The 15,654-nt window shown below is 40.1% G+C and overlaps 1 long non-coding RNA gene across 1 annotated transcript; it reads left to right on the top strand.

Annotated features, from left to right (window-relative positions):
- The first annotated feature begins 9,223 nt into the window (after window positions 1-9,223).
- Window positions 9,224-10,582, top strand: LOC308289674. Its single transcript, XR_013962252.1, has 2 exons — window positions 9,224-9,402; window positions 10,424-10,582. It is a non-coding gene; the product is annotated as an uncharacterized lncRNA (long non-coding RNA).
- Window positions 10,583-15,654: the final 5,072 nt, after the last annotated feature.

Here is a 15,654-nt window from a genome sequence, read left to right as displayed (position 1 = left end):
CACCATTTTCAGTCCTTATATGAAAAATATTTGCTCAAGGAGACATTCTGAATTCATCATTCAGAATTGATGGCCAATCAAGATATTTAATAGCAACAACAATTAACGGTACTACCGAATAAGATATATATATTTTTTTTCTGGTCATATGACACTTGTATCCGTTTATAACCTTCATAATTTTAATGAGCCATTGTCTCACAGTCAACATGTGAATTTGAGTATAATCTAGGTACCATGTTTACACGTTGTGATTTTTCTTTGCAAGTGTGTTGTTGTGTGAAGCAGGAGACCAATACATGTTTGTTTTTCCTTGCGGGACAACAAAGCATATTTTATCTTACACAACAATGACTCTCTGCCAGGCTGCTATGATGGCTGAGGAGCTGAAGAAAGAACAGGACACCAGTGCTCACCTGGAGAGGATGAAGAAGAACCTGGAGGTCTCCGTCAAAGACCTGCAGCACCGTCTGGACGAGGCTGAGAACCTGGCCATGAAGGGAGGCAAGAAGCAGCTCCAGAAACTGGAGTCTAGGGTAAGGTGTACTTCAACACTGGTTATAGACCCGTGGTTCTCAAACAGTGGTCCTTGAGGGGATTCTGGGTGGTCCCCAGCTAAATGATGGAGAGTTGTTAACCAAATGGACCCTTTATAGATCTTTAACTCTCGAGAGTGTAAAATGAAACCAAATGGTCCATTTGGTTTCATTTGATGGTCTCAAGAGTTAAATTATTGTTAAAAGCCTGCATTACTTAATTTACACTACTAGAGAATGCAGAAGAATTGTTATTTTGATCAAAGTTGTTATCTCTCCTATGGTACCAACATCAATAGGCTACAACATGGAATAGTGGACACAATCTGAGAGGCTAAATCTCATCAAATGGTGGTCCGTGGCTCAAATGCCGAATAAATAATGGACCTTGATATGAAAAGTCATGGACCATGAAATAAAAAGAAATAACCTCATATAATGTATATTTCAACTGTGAAGGTGCGTGAGCTGGAGGCAGAGGTTGAGAATGCACAGAGGGGCGGAACGGACGCCATTAAAGGTGTGCGCAAGTACGAGAGGAGAGTGAAGGAGCTGACATACCAGGTATGCTGTAACCTATGTTTACTTTAATGACCATCATCATGCCTCTGACAAAATAAGTAGATTGCATGAACATACAACTAATGTTATGAATTCACTCTCACTACAGACTGAAGAGGACAAGAAAAATCTCGCCAGGCTTCAGGATCTGGTGGACAAACTGCAGATGAAGGTGAAGGGCTACAAGAGGCAGGCGGAGGAAGCGGTAAGAAATATATATTTGTCTGTGTGTTGTTGTCATAGTTTAACTAGAGGAATAATAGAAATCAGTTATGTAATTCAGTATGACCAACAGCAGAGCATCAGTGTCCATCTTGCCACAAGCGGCACATGGAATCTCTAGCTTGCAGGCAGTGTGTCTCAGGCATCATTGTAAAACATTTCCAAAATACATTACATTTTGTTTCCTGTAAGCTGCAATTCTTGGACTTGGGGTACCAAAAAAGAACACAGCCATGACTGTATCATTCCAATGAGAAACTGTCAAGGCTAATTCATGTGGTCCCAAGGCACTCAAGGACATTCTGCATGGGCCACTGTATTAGCCACAACTACACATTACACTTTCCTGAAATAGTCTTCCTTGGATTATAATTGCAAGATGATCTTTTCAAATATTGATGTTTTGAACCATCTCTATCGTGTTACAGGAGGAATCAGCTAACACCCACCTGAGCAAGTGCAGAAAGATTCAGCATGAACTGGAGGAGGCGGAAGAGCGCGCCGACATCGCTGAGTCCCAGGTCAACAAGATGAGAACCAAGAGTCGCGACGCCAAGGTAATACATGTGCAATATGAACTGAAGGTTCATTATCTTCATTATCTCATTATCTCTTATGACGCAAATCTGTGTCACTTTAGATTTGAACCACTTTAACCATTATTTTATGCTTTAACTTTTAAGAAATAGCAGATCTACAAGCTCGCAGCACGGCACTCTGTGCCGCGCTGTGAGCTTGTATATCTGCATTAAATAATTCTAGGCCTAAATGGGTTAATTAAAGATTCATGTTTAATAATATCTTCTTTTTTGTCCTATGTTACAGGGAAAAGATGCTGAATAAGATCTCCGATTCAAGTCACTGTACAAAGTCATAAAATATGACCCGTTGTATTCAATAAAGGTTGCAACTACAGTATTTTGCTGTTTCCTGTATTCATTACTTTGTCTTGTAAATTTTGAGGTTTGCATTCTGGGTCTCACATGTCTACTTTTATAAACCCATTGCAAAGATAAGTAGTCCTATAGCATACTTAAAAAGAGGGTAGGAGCATGTACACATTTATTCCACAAAGAATGGATTCAGTTTTGCCTATAGGGCATAGCAGTGGGCGTGGTTTACTGGTGCCACAAAATTATCAACCATTAATATAGAGATTCATATACATTGAAATTCGGACCCATTCTATGTCACAGGGGGCTCATTTCCTATTGGGCCGCCATGAGAAGGGGCGGTACTTTTTGGGAGGCTATATTCTATTGAGACTAGGTGGAACCATGAGGTAAAGTGGTGCTAAAATTGGAACGATACAGAGAGGATTACAGTTGACTCTACATGGTTCTCATCGTGGTTCTCTAATATTCTCTGTATCGTTCCGATTTTAGCCCAAAGACAGTGCCCTGTTGCCAACAAATAGTTAGGGGATATTAATAAAACCTTGGAATATATTCCTTACCAAACAATTTCTTCACCAATGTGTTCGTAAAGGTGTCTAGTAACATATCTAACAAAGATTGAAATTCAACATACCTAGGAGAATCTTTGAATGCTAGGGTAATTCTGGGTCTCATTCATTTACTATACACTATACTATAAGGGAAAGAATGACTCCCAAAACATATGCTTTAAGTAGTATGTGAGGGGTCTAACTAGGTGTGTTTAATTATTCTGAATCCATTGCAAACATTTGTTTTGCACAAAAAACATTCATTGGGCTATTCATTCATTTTTGGCCCAAGGAATTTATTCCCAGATTTGACAGGTATTCTGATAATATTCCCTGACTAAAAGTGCCTTTTGGTATGGCATCTGAAACGGCTTGGAATTAGAGACAGAACATGACATTTCAATATCCAAGTGGTTGTTTAGACTAAAACCTGTATAAAACCGTATTATGGGCCAATATTTATTAAAATATAAATTTTGAAAAGCATGGTGTGGCCCCTAATATATACCGGTATATAAAGTCTAGAATCAAGCCATCCAGGATCCTGGTAAATCATGCCCATAAAACCTTGTGAAAATAAATATAAAACTTCTAAACAAGGGGTGTTTATTAAATGTAGTATAGTAGTCTATCATATAATGAAATATTCATGTGTCTTCATATGTTTATCTGCCTGTCTTGCCACTATGAGAAGATTTTCTAATATATTCAATGATTTGATGCTGACTTGAACCCAGTCCTTATGATCTCTACTGGCGAGTGGTCATGTAATGAGTGTAATGAGTTCCAACCCTAATCTAAAGGTCACGACTGTGTTAGAAAGACATTCCTTTTGTATAAAAGCTTTGAACCAGCAGGGATTTGAACAAATGTATCCACAGTTCGCCTGGAGTCAAACACTTTATGATTAGTCCATATAAGGATTTGAACACAGCATATCAGGTGGCAGATCCTCTATGAATTGGATCAGGGATGCCTTCAACTCAACATTGACAGCTGAGAGGCATTTCCATACATTCAAAGCTCTGACCTTGACGTGATTTGAACACGCAACCTTCTGATCTGGAGTCAGACGCGCTACCATTGGGCCACAAGGCCCCATAATGAGACAACCTCAATATGTTTATCTCCCTGTCTTGCCACTATGGGAACATTTTCTAATATATTCAATGAATTGATGCTGACTTGAACCCATGTCCTTATGATCTCTAGGGGCGAGAGGTCATGAGTTCCCACCCTAATCTAAATGTTTTTTTTTTCTAACTCTCATGACTGTGTTCGTAAGACATTCCTTCTGTATAACAGCTTTGAACCTCCACGGATTTGAACAAATTTATCCACAGATCGCCTGGAGTCAAACACTTTATTATTAGTCCATATAAGAATTTGAACTCACCAAATCAGGTGGCAGACCGTCTATGAATTGGATCAGTGATGCCTTTAACTCACCATTGACAGCAGAGAGGCATTTCCATACATTCAAAGCTCTGACCTTGACGTGATTTGAACACGCAACCTTCTGATCTGGAGTCAGACGCGCTACCATTGCGCCACAAGGCCCCATAATAAGACAATCTCAATATGTTTATCTCCCTGTCTTGCCACTATGAGAACATTTTCCAATGAATTGATGCTGACTTGAACCCATGTCCTTATGATCTCTAGTGGAGAGAGGTCATGAGTTCCCACCCTAATCTAAATGTTTTTTTCTAACTCTCACAACTGTTTGAAAGACATTCCTTGTGTATAAATGCTTTGAACCAGCAGGGATTTGAACAAATGTATCCACAGTTCGCCTGGAGTCAAACACTTTATGATTAGTCCATACAGTATAAGGATTTGAACACAGCAAATCAGGTGGCAGGCCCTCTATGAATTGGATCAGGAATGCCTTCAACTCACCATTGACAGCTGAGAGGCATTTCCATACATTCAAAGCTCTGACCTTGACGTGATTTGAACACACAACCTTCTGATCTGGAGTCAGACGCGCTACCATTGCGCCACAAGGCCCCATAATAAGTCAATCTCAATATGTTTATCTCCCTGTCTTGCCACTATGAGAACATTTCCCAATGAATTGATGCTGACTTGAACCCATGTCCTTATGATCTCTAGTGGAGAGAGGTCATGAGTTCCCACCCTAATCTAAATGTTTTTTTCTAACTCTGACAACTGTTTGAAAGACATTCCTTGTGTATAAATGCTTTGAACCAGCAGGGATTTGAACAAATGTGACTGAGTGTGACACAGGGGCAGTCATTTCGGAAGCCACTACTTTAGGCTGCTATTAAACGGAGACGCTGCCGATCTCATTTTGGATTCGTTATCAAAATGAGATCGCTTTTACACCTCGCATTGGCTCCTCATTGATTCGTATTGTCTGCGTTTACACGAAACGCACCATGTCATGCAAAATGCTGTAGTACATATGCCCGTACATATAGGCTACTGTGTATTTACCCTTCAACTATAAAATATAGCCTATGTTGTTTTTAATGAGATATGCATTGTAATTAGGCTATGCTCCCAAATCCATATTATTATCGTCTGTTGAACTCTGTTCGCATATTCAATGAGTCCCGCGGTGCAGCCAGTTGGCTGAAGTTAAATCGTAGAAGTTTTTTAAAAAGCCAATAAAAGCCACCTGGAAGATGAAGGTTGGAACTATATGGAGCAAATTTCTGGACATTATCTATGGGGATGGGCGATATAGAGTCGGAAAAAATGCATAACCCGAGCGAGGCAGCGAGTGGAGTAGACTACAGAGGCGCACATGGGTATGGTATAACGTAGAGAAAGATATCTGCAATAAAGCAGACAGCCCGCAACACTCCAAGTTAGAAGAAGGCTTTTAGGTGCACGGCTCAGAGAAGCATAATGAGAAAGAAGTGGTAGCCAGCACTCAAGGAATATCCTTTTTAGATGATTTTATTTACCTCAATGCATGGACAGTCTACGGACGCGTTTCGGCCCTTCGGCCTTCCTCAGCGTTGCAACATGGTATAACGTACCTTGATTACAGGAGAAAATAATAAAATGTACTTCTTAAAATGAATTCATCATGCTTGTTGCTAAAAAGTATTGGCAACATGACTGGTGTATTGCATGCATGCCTTCACACGTGCAAGACAACAGCCATGTTACCATACCTTAGCATTTGCAGAACTGACGCTGCTGGCAGGATCGCGCAGCCGGAGGAGGAGGATTTTCTTTTCTTTTTTTTTTGACATTATGAGCGAGTGTGCAGGCCTATTCGTGGACTCTTTTTATTCTGTCTGCCTGTCAGCATATTCATTACATTACTCGTGTGAGTAGCCTAATGGCAAAGCATCTGGATAAGTCACTGTCTGTCTGTCTGTCAGCAAGACTCAGCATATTACAATAACGCACTCATTACCTGAAGTCCGCTGCTTCTGTGATGTGATGCGGTGCAAGAATTAATCCAGTATTTGTTGGTGAGAAGTTGAAAAGGGGAACGCAAAATAGTCATTAATCATTAGTTTGCTTAGAATGGAATGGTTACCAATCCATAGCCTAATGGTTTAATTTAACTTTGCGGAGAGGAGAGCTGTTGCAACTCCGGCCAGCTAGGCTACCAGGTGCGACTCATGCGTAATTAATCCTAATTATTGATCTGACCTACTTCTGCTGGCAGTTGTAATTGATTATTAAGTGTGCCTGCCATGCAATGGCAAAACACTTATTGTAATCCGCCATACTTAAGTCATTAAGTGTGCCTGCCATGCAATGGCAAAACACTTATTGTAATCCGCCATACTTATATAATAATAATCACTTCACAAAATTTCGGCACGTAATAACTGCCGCACGATTTACGCCACCGCCGCAATATATACATCAAAACGTGCGGCTCGGCCGGGAATGGGGTGCTATTACTTTTCTAAGAGAAAAGTTGTATCGTTTAATTGATATTAATTTATTAGTGAATTAATTTTACCCATTGGACTTATATGGGAATCGCAAAAACTCACATTCAATATTTTTTTTCTCGCAAACCATAGGGGCTACAGTTTCAAAACTTGGAGAGGAGATTTATAATGATATCAAGGATTAAATAAAAAAAAAAATTCATCAGTTGGCCTCATGGTGGCGCTATAACAGTCCACTTTACCTTTCGGCCTGTAACTCTTGAACCGTGGGTCGGAAAATTAAAATTCCTTTTTCCCTGGATTCCTTGGGTCATGACGCATCTCCTCATATAGGCCACGCCCATTTGCGTCAGGATAGATTTTCCGCCATTTTGAATTTTCTTCAAAACACACTTTTTGCTCCTTTTCCTACATATTTTCTCCAAATGTCACAAAAATCTATACACACGATCTATGGACTCATGCGATAAACATATTTAAACGATATTTTGATAGTCCATACCGTTCTTCCGTAACAGGGTTCCAAAGTTAGCGGGAGGAGCCCGTTTTGTAAGAAGTAGCCATAAATCGCAAACGAAACATCCAGTCAACACCAAATTTTAACCACAAGTGGGGGGCGCTATACTGAACATATACCCAAAAGCATTTCCACTTCGACCCATAGGGGGCACCAAAAACGCGCAAAATGTAACCGTTTCATGCCAAAACGTGTTTTTCAGGGGGAACGACTCTCTCAAAACGAAATACTAACATCAACCGCTACACAAGGTTGCACAGACTTAGCGAGCTGCAGGCACACTTAAAATTTCTTAGAAATTTTCTTTTCTAGTTAATTAATTAGTTAGTTTCGCCACAAAGTTCGGCACGTAATAAGTGCCGCACGATTTACGCCACCGCCGCAATATATACATCAAAACGTGCGGCTCGGCCGGGAATGGGGTGCTATTACTTTTCTAAGAGAAAAGTTGTATCGTTTAATTGATATTAATTTATTAGTGAATTAATTTTACCCATTGACTTATAATGGGAATCGCAAAAACTCACATTCAATATTTTTTTTCTCGCAAACCATAGGGGCTACAGTTTCAAAACTTGGAGAGGAGATTTATAATGATATCAAGGATTAAATAAAAAATTATTTCGTCAGTTGGCCTCATGGTGGCGCTATAACAGTCCACTTTACCTTTCGGCCTGTAACTCTTGAACCGTGGGTCGGAAAATTAAAATTCCTTTTTCCCTGGATTCCTTGGGTCATGACGCATCTCCTCATATAGGCCACGCCCATTTGCGTCAGGATAGATTTTCCGCCATTTTGAATTTTCTTCAAAACACACTTTTTGCTCCTTTTCCTACATATTTTCTCCAAATGTCACAAAAATCAATACACACGATCTATGGACTCATGCGATAAACATATTTAAACGATATTTTGATAGTCCATACCGTTTTTCCGTAACAGGGTTCCAAAGTTAGCGGGAGGAGCCCGTTTTGTAAGAAGTAGCCATAAATCACAAACGAAACATCCAGTCAACACCAAATTTTAACCACAAGTGGGGGGCGCTATACTGAACATATACCCAAAAGCATTTCCACTTCGACCCATAGGGGGCACCACAAACGCGCAAAACGTAACCGTTTCATGCCAAAACGTGTTTTTCAGGGGGAACTACCCTCTCAAAACGAAACACTAACACCAACCGCTACACAAGGTTGCACAGACTTAGCGAGCTGCAGGCACACTTAAAATTTCTTAGAAATTTTCTTTTCTAGTTTTGTCTATAAACCAATAAATGTTTCATAGCCAATAGGCTATAGACATTTTTAAAAGGCTTTCATATACTCCTGACATTTTTCAAATGAGGTTTGGGCTAATAGATCGCTATGTGTTCAGTTTGGGCTATTTTCTGGGTTTTAATTAGGCCTACAACAACACAAATAATAATAATACATTTTCGGTTAGTCTGACAGACTGACACTGTTATGCAGCAGGGGAGGGGGAGCAGGGGAGGGGGTGTTATTACATCATCGCACTCTCCCTCGCTGCCGATTTCCTTTATTACACAGCTGCGTATTTGATGCGAAAACGCACTTTTCCACTTTCAGACCCGAATTCAAAAAAGTGTCGGATTAGGTCATAAAAACGCGTCTCCGTGTGTCAAAATGTCCGTTTTACTAGTAAAAACTACCTGGTAATTACAAATTCGTCTCCGTATAATAGGCCCCTAACCACAGCTGAAATTATTAAAGGACAGCTTTTAGGTTGTTTTCTTGCTAAATGAACAATTTAGGCATAACCGGAAGTTATTTTCATGAAGATAGAAAAAAAAATTATCAAAATTGACCCCGTTTTCACGATTTTATCGGATATTTTCGCATTTCCTCACTGGCTCACTGTCAGGACCTTATTCTGGCACGCCATTTCCTGTCTATGTGAAGATGACGTCATACTAGGTTCCTGTGCAGCAGGTGGCGCTGCTCTATGGCACCACTGCTCAGTCTGCTCAGGCTCAGCTCTGTTGCACAACACTGACTCTTCTTGTTCCGGGTTAGGGGTTACAGTCTGTTTACCATGCATGCTGGAGGGGCGGAAGCCTTGACGTGGGCAAAACAATTATTTCAGACGGCAAACGGCAATGATCAGTGTGAAAAGAATTGCTGATATGCACAAGAGGATGACATGTCTGGATCTAGTCGGTCGACGATCCTTCTGCAGCCGTTCACAAACGTGGATCTGTCTTGTAAGGTCAGTAGGCTTTGGCTTGTTTACGCTAGCATCTGTTAGCATAATTTAGCAGAGGACGTGAACACAACCACCCTAAGCGCTACAAACCTAGCCTAGCTGCAGCTAGACATCATCCACACATTATGTTAAAACAAGGAGGGGATATACTGCAGTTACTAGTTAGCTGCATTAGTAGCCTACATGTATATAGTCTGGCCCCAGGCTACTACAAACCATGGATTGACAATGACATCCAGACCGGCTACTGCACATACAATATGAAACAGAGCTGCTACTTATAAATGCATTTTACATCCGAGACTTTATTTGTATACTATCTCAATTGTATTGGGGGTAACAATGCTATTTGTTCCAAAAGCTTTATACCCTATATAAAATGGCAACATGCGACATACTGTAGCTCTTTTACACAATGCTGTACCCCCTCCAACTATTATGTCCCCCCTTTTCAACCGTTTTTATTTTTGACACTTGCTTTGGCAATGTAAATGTGTTTTCTCATGCCAGTAAAGCTCCTTTGAATTGAATGCTATAGTAATTTGGATGAAGACAAGGATACTTGTAGGCAGTGATAATTTAATACATTACTGATTTTGTGACAGCTTACTGGACTGATGAGGTAGGCTACTGCATTGTAGAATTACTTAGACGTCCAGAATTCAAGATCTACTTGAGTAAAAGTACGAAAGTGTTGGCATCAAAATGTACTTAGTCCAAAGGTAAAAGTTCAACATTTTTGAAAATGGCAGATCTACATGCTTATCGGTTATTTTGGGGACCATATATTTATTATATTAGATTTAGTACACCTACAAATCTATAATATTACAGTGGGAGATATAATGCTGGAACTATTGTGGTAGATTAATAATTACATTCTCTCATTGAGTAAACATATAGCGGGACAAACAAGTAGCCTACTACCCCAACCATAGTGGTGAAACTCCATTCATCGAATGTTTGACATGCTATTTTTTTACAACAGATACTGATAGTTTGAATATATTCCATATATTCACAGAAACATGCCTGCTGCTGAGTGGAGAATTGCAGACCTTCAGAATGCTGCCGGAGGATTGTCTTCATGCCATTTGCAAAAGATGATGAGGACAACAGAAGCACATATTGACCTCCTTCATTCCACGAGAACCCAATAAAATGTTTTACATTTGGCAGATTATACTTGTGTTGTTTAATCTTTAGATAAGAAACTTAGATAAGAAACTTTGTTAATGCATTTTGACAACCTGATCACAAATACTGTAGGTGAAGGGGATTCAATTTAGATAGATCAACACATGCATATCTATGTGCAAGCAATAGATGACAAATTAAAATGGTGTTGGGTTGCATGCTTAATCTCCAATTGTTTTGCCATTGTATTATCAATCCATATGGCCATATTCAGTGTTAAATATATAGATGTCATATAGTATTGTGTATCCTTATAGTAACAATGTTTTTCTTAGCATCTAAGCAAGGAAACATGAATAGAGTAAATTAAATTACATAATTTTATTTGCCACTTCATCAAAGGAGTTATCATTTGTAGGTTTTGACTGATTAAGAGTTTATTAGAAGGTTGCATGGAGAAGGTTCCTCCTGGAAGCAGAATCCATGGTGGTCCAGGAAACGGGATGCCGGTCTCAAAGTTCCAGAAGGGCTCTCTCCCCGTGCATTACTATGGTCCAAGGTTGACAGCACCTTGAAACAAACAATTGTATATTATGTAGATGTAGATGAATTAACACTCATGTCCTATTTATGAAAAAAGTTTGATATGCAGCACAATTCTATATGTGTATGTAGTGGGGGTCCCTTCTCTGTCATGGGGAACTGTTAGGCTAACAACAAACACTTATCTCCATGGTTTACACATTGATGCTGCTACTGAATGTCATATTATGAACTAATCATGAAGTTATTGATACAACATATTGTCAGTGGTGGAAAAAGTACACAAATGTTTTACTTAGTAAAAGTATCAATACTGCAATAATAGAAATAAGTAGAAAACAAGTAAGGGTGCTCTCACACCAAAATACCTAGAGTGGAATCCTCCAATACATTTCAAAGAGAATGGAGCGTTTTTTTTTTTTTTTTTGCAGAAATCCTCTACTGGCAAAAAACGCTCCATTCTCATTGAAATGCATTGGCGGATTCCACTCTAGGTATTTTGGTGTGAGGGCACCCTTATAGAAAGTACTCATTAATCATTATGCAGAATGTCCCAAGTTGTCAAATGTGAGCTTGTAGATCGGCTATTTTCAAATGGCTGAAGTGGGCAATGTATGTTTTGTAATGATTATCAATCTACAAATGCATTAGTAGGTAGAACATGTAGTGGAGTAAAAGTACCAATCTTTGAGATGTAGGTGTATAGTGGAGTAGAAGTAAAAGTATTGGAAATGAGAAGTGTACTTTACACCACTGCATTGTTTACATGAACAAACCAAACGTGATATATATTAGCCTAGCACAGCTAAACTATCTGGCTGAAATTGCCAACACAAAAGAGCAGTATTATTAGTATTAGGCTAAGCCAGGCTATTGACATGTAACCCATCACTTTAGTAGGCTACTGACAGTACTAGACTGTAAAAAAGTAGCTAGCATGTCATACCTAGGGTTGCCACCCGTACCGTATAATACGGAATCGTTCCGTATTGGACAATTAAAAGATGCGTTCCGTATTGGTTGTTCCGTATTTAACCAAATGCCCCATAAAGGCCTGTCACACAAACCTCAACACAGCATTTAACAATAATGAATGAAATAAAACACAGGAAAAGACAGCAAAAGGAGAGAGAGGCTCGCAGTCGCTGCGCTCTGCGCTCTGCCTCGTCCTCTCCTCTCCTCTCTGCCCGAGCTGCCCGGCCCCTGTCTGCATAATGCGCTGCATGTCGCTGTCAATCACCGTTACCTAGTTACAGTCAGTGATCACTGAACTTCCTCCTTCCACCAGGCAGATGCACACCGCACGCTTTAAAAGCAGAAAAGAATTAGTGCTCCATGGTTAATCGTTTTCAAACCGAAATCGCGATGTGAAATCCCGCGATTAGCGAATCGCAAAGGCCACGGTTTCTCTGCGAAGTAGTCTTCCCAAGCAACATGGAGACGTTTTAATTTTTAAAATCCCTTCATAATTGACTAAAGCAATGATCAAATCAAACTGTGATGACTTTCTTTGCTTCCACGCATCTCCACAGCACACTGCTGAAAGACAAAGTGAATGTGATTTTTTGGCACAGTGGTCACTGTGCAGGAGCATGGGAACAGCATGGGAACTAGGGATGCTGCAGGTGTTACAGCACCCCTATGGGGAAGTTCTCATTTTTTATTTAAATAAGAAAAGAACAAATCAAACATAGCAAAAATACAATATAGGTTATATCATGTTGTGTGTTATAGTTATAACTATTCTATGCATTTCATGGGTTTGGGACTGCATTTCTTCGCCGGCCGGCGGCTGTGCCACGCGCACGGAACGCACAGAACGCACGCACCGCGTGCCCGGAAGAGGTGTTCCTTATTTCAATTTCTGAAAGGTGGCAACCCTAGTCATACCTTAGCTTAGCATACGTCTCCCTTCCTGCGGTGTGGGTCTCTTGAGTGAGCTTGTGGCAGACCGGTTGATGGCCAGTCTCTGCTTCAAGTTGTCCTGCTCTACGGCCCCATCTTGTGGACGTGCAGTGCTGCTAGCCTTTTTTATTTGATTCTGAGTGTTTCAAGCAATGTACTCTGTGGATACTATAGCGTCCATTAAACAAAGAAACATTTCTCTGTGCTGGTCGAAACTCCTCTGTTGTCTATGAAAGGTGGGTCCTTCCCTGACGTCACGGAGCTGATAACGTTTGATAGCACTTTGATAAGCGTGCATACACGTACGTGTGCGTGAGACGTTTTAACCCTTTCTTAGCGGTATTTCCGACGTCATTTGGACAAAAAATAAATAATGAATTGAAATACCAACGGTGTGCACTGTATACTATTGAAGAGTAGTGTTTAAACTGCAAGTGTGCCTGCCATGCAACGCAATGGCAAAACACTTATTGTAATCCGCCATACTTAAGTATGTAAGTTTCGCCACAAATTTCGGCACGTAATAACTGCCGCACGATTTACGCCACTGCCGCAATATATACATCAAAACGTGCGGCTCGGCCGGGAATGGGGTGCTATTACTTTTCTTTCCGATCCGCGTTACCATTGCGACGTAATTCGCAAAAAACTAAACCCAAAAACCCCATTGACTTAGAATGGGGGAAATTTCGGCACGTAATAACTGCCGCACGATTTACGCCACCCCCGCAATATATACATCAAAATGTGCGGCTCGACCGGGAATGGTGTGCTATTACTTTTCTTTCCGATCCACGTTACCATGGCAACGTAATTCGTAAAAAACTACGCGAAAAAACCCTCATTGACTTTGAATGGGGGACTCGGAAAAAAAACCTGAAACTTTGGCGCCACATAACTCTGCCATACTTTTGCCTAGCAACGTGATTTAAACTTTAAAATGCACACACAACTTTGGTATTTTTCCGGCCAATAGGGATGAGCTGTAATTGATTAAGCCCCGCCCCCTCTGTATTCCTATTGGCTGGGCTTTAAACAGCCACTATTCCAATTCACAGCATGGTACCGTCTTGAAACTTGGTGTCTGGACTTAAACGGCTAATAGGGACTTATTACTTAAGCCCCGCCCCTCTTAAGCCCCGCCCCTATCTTCCTATTGGCTTAGCTTTAAACAGCTATATCTCCAGTTTGCAGCATGGTAACGTCTCGAAACTCGCTGTGTGTACTTACATGGCAAATAGGAAGTATCTGTAATTGCTTAAGTCCCACCCCCTCTGCCTTCCTATTGGCTGGGCTTTAAACAGCCAAGTCTCCACTTCCCAACATGGTACTGGTCTCAAACTCAGTGGGTGGTCCCACAGTCCCAACGGCTAACGTTTAAAATGATAAAGGGAAAAATTCAATGATAATGCTAAAAATGCTAAAGCTAATGCTAATAAAAATGTTTCTAATGATAAAAATGCTAATGTAAAAAATTCTAATAATGATGTTAATGTTAATGCAAAAATGCTAATGCTAACACCAACTGCTATACAAGGTTGCACACACTTAGCGAGCTGCAGGCACACTTAAAATTTCTTAGAAATTTTCTTTTCTAGTTATTATTTTTTTTTCCACTAAAATGTGATAAAGCCATAAAAGCATTTCATAAATATCAGGCTACATTTCACTTAAACGCCAGAGCTTAACTCTGCATGTAAATAAGACTTTTTTTAAATTAATGTGAGTGATCATACAGGTCATTGCAGGTTAGAAATGTATTTAGAACTTGAATATCTCAAAAGTAGTATTTCAGCATGGCATCATTCTATAGCTATGATCCCCAGCTTTCAAATGAAATGAAAAAATGAAAATGAAAAAAAAAAAAAATCAATGACTAGCCGTCAGCTGTGCTGGGACACAAATGTATCCACAGTTCGCCTGGAGTCAAACACTTTATTATTAGTCCATATAAGAATTTGAACTCAGCAAATCCGGTGGCAGACAGTCTATGAATTGGATCAGTGATGCCTTTAACTCACCATTGACAGCAGAGAGGCATTGCCATACATTCAAAGCTCTGACCTTGACGTGATTTGAACACGCAACCTTCTGATCTGGAGTCAGACGCGCTACCATTGCGCCACAAGGCCCCATAATAAGACAATCTCAATATGTTTATCTCCCTGTCTTGCCACTATGAGAACATTTTCCAATGAATTGATGCTGACTTGAACCCATGTCCTTATGATCTCTAGTGGCGAGAGGTCAGGAGTTCCCACCCTAATCTAAATGTTTTTTTCTAACTCTGACAACTGTTTGAAAGACATTCCTTGTGTATAAATTAGGGATGGTCCGATCAGGTTTTTTGGAACCGATCACCGAGCACCGATCACAAAAGTTTGATCACCCGATACCGATCAATCACCGATCCGATCAAGTTATTATTTATATATCATTTATATTTTCTAAATGTTAATGTTTTAACTTTAAATAATTAATTCACTCATGAATTAATGTATATATTTGCCTTATAGTTATTTACCAGCATTACTATGTATTTATTATCATAGCAGTAACTAATTATTCCTTCAGCACTGTGGAAATCAATACCCCAAAATGGCCTCAAGTGGGCATACTGAACGGCTGGTTGATCGGATGCACCGATCGGATCGGTGAATTTACCTTTTG

This window comes from Nannobrachium achirus (assembly GCF_963921795.1).
Source record: "Nannobrachium achirus genome assembly, chromosome: 8".
Classification (NCBI taxonomy): Eukaryota; Metazoa; Chordata; class Actinopteri; order Myctophiformes; family Myctophidae; genus Nannobrachium; species Nannobrachium achirus.
The sequence above is the reverse complement of the archived record's forward strand: the minus strand, read 5'-3'. Positions and strand labels throughout refer to the sequence as shown.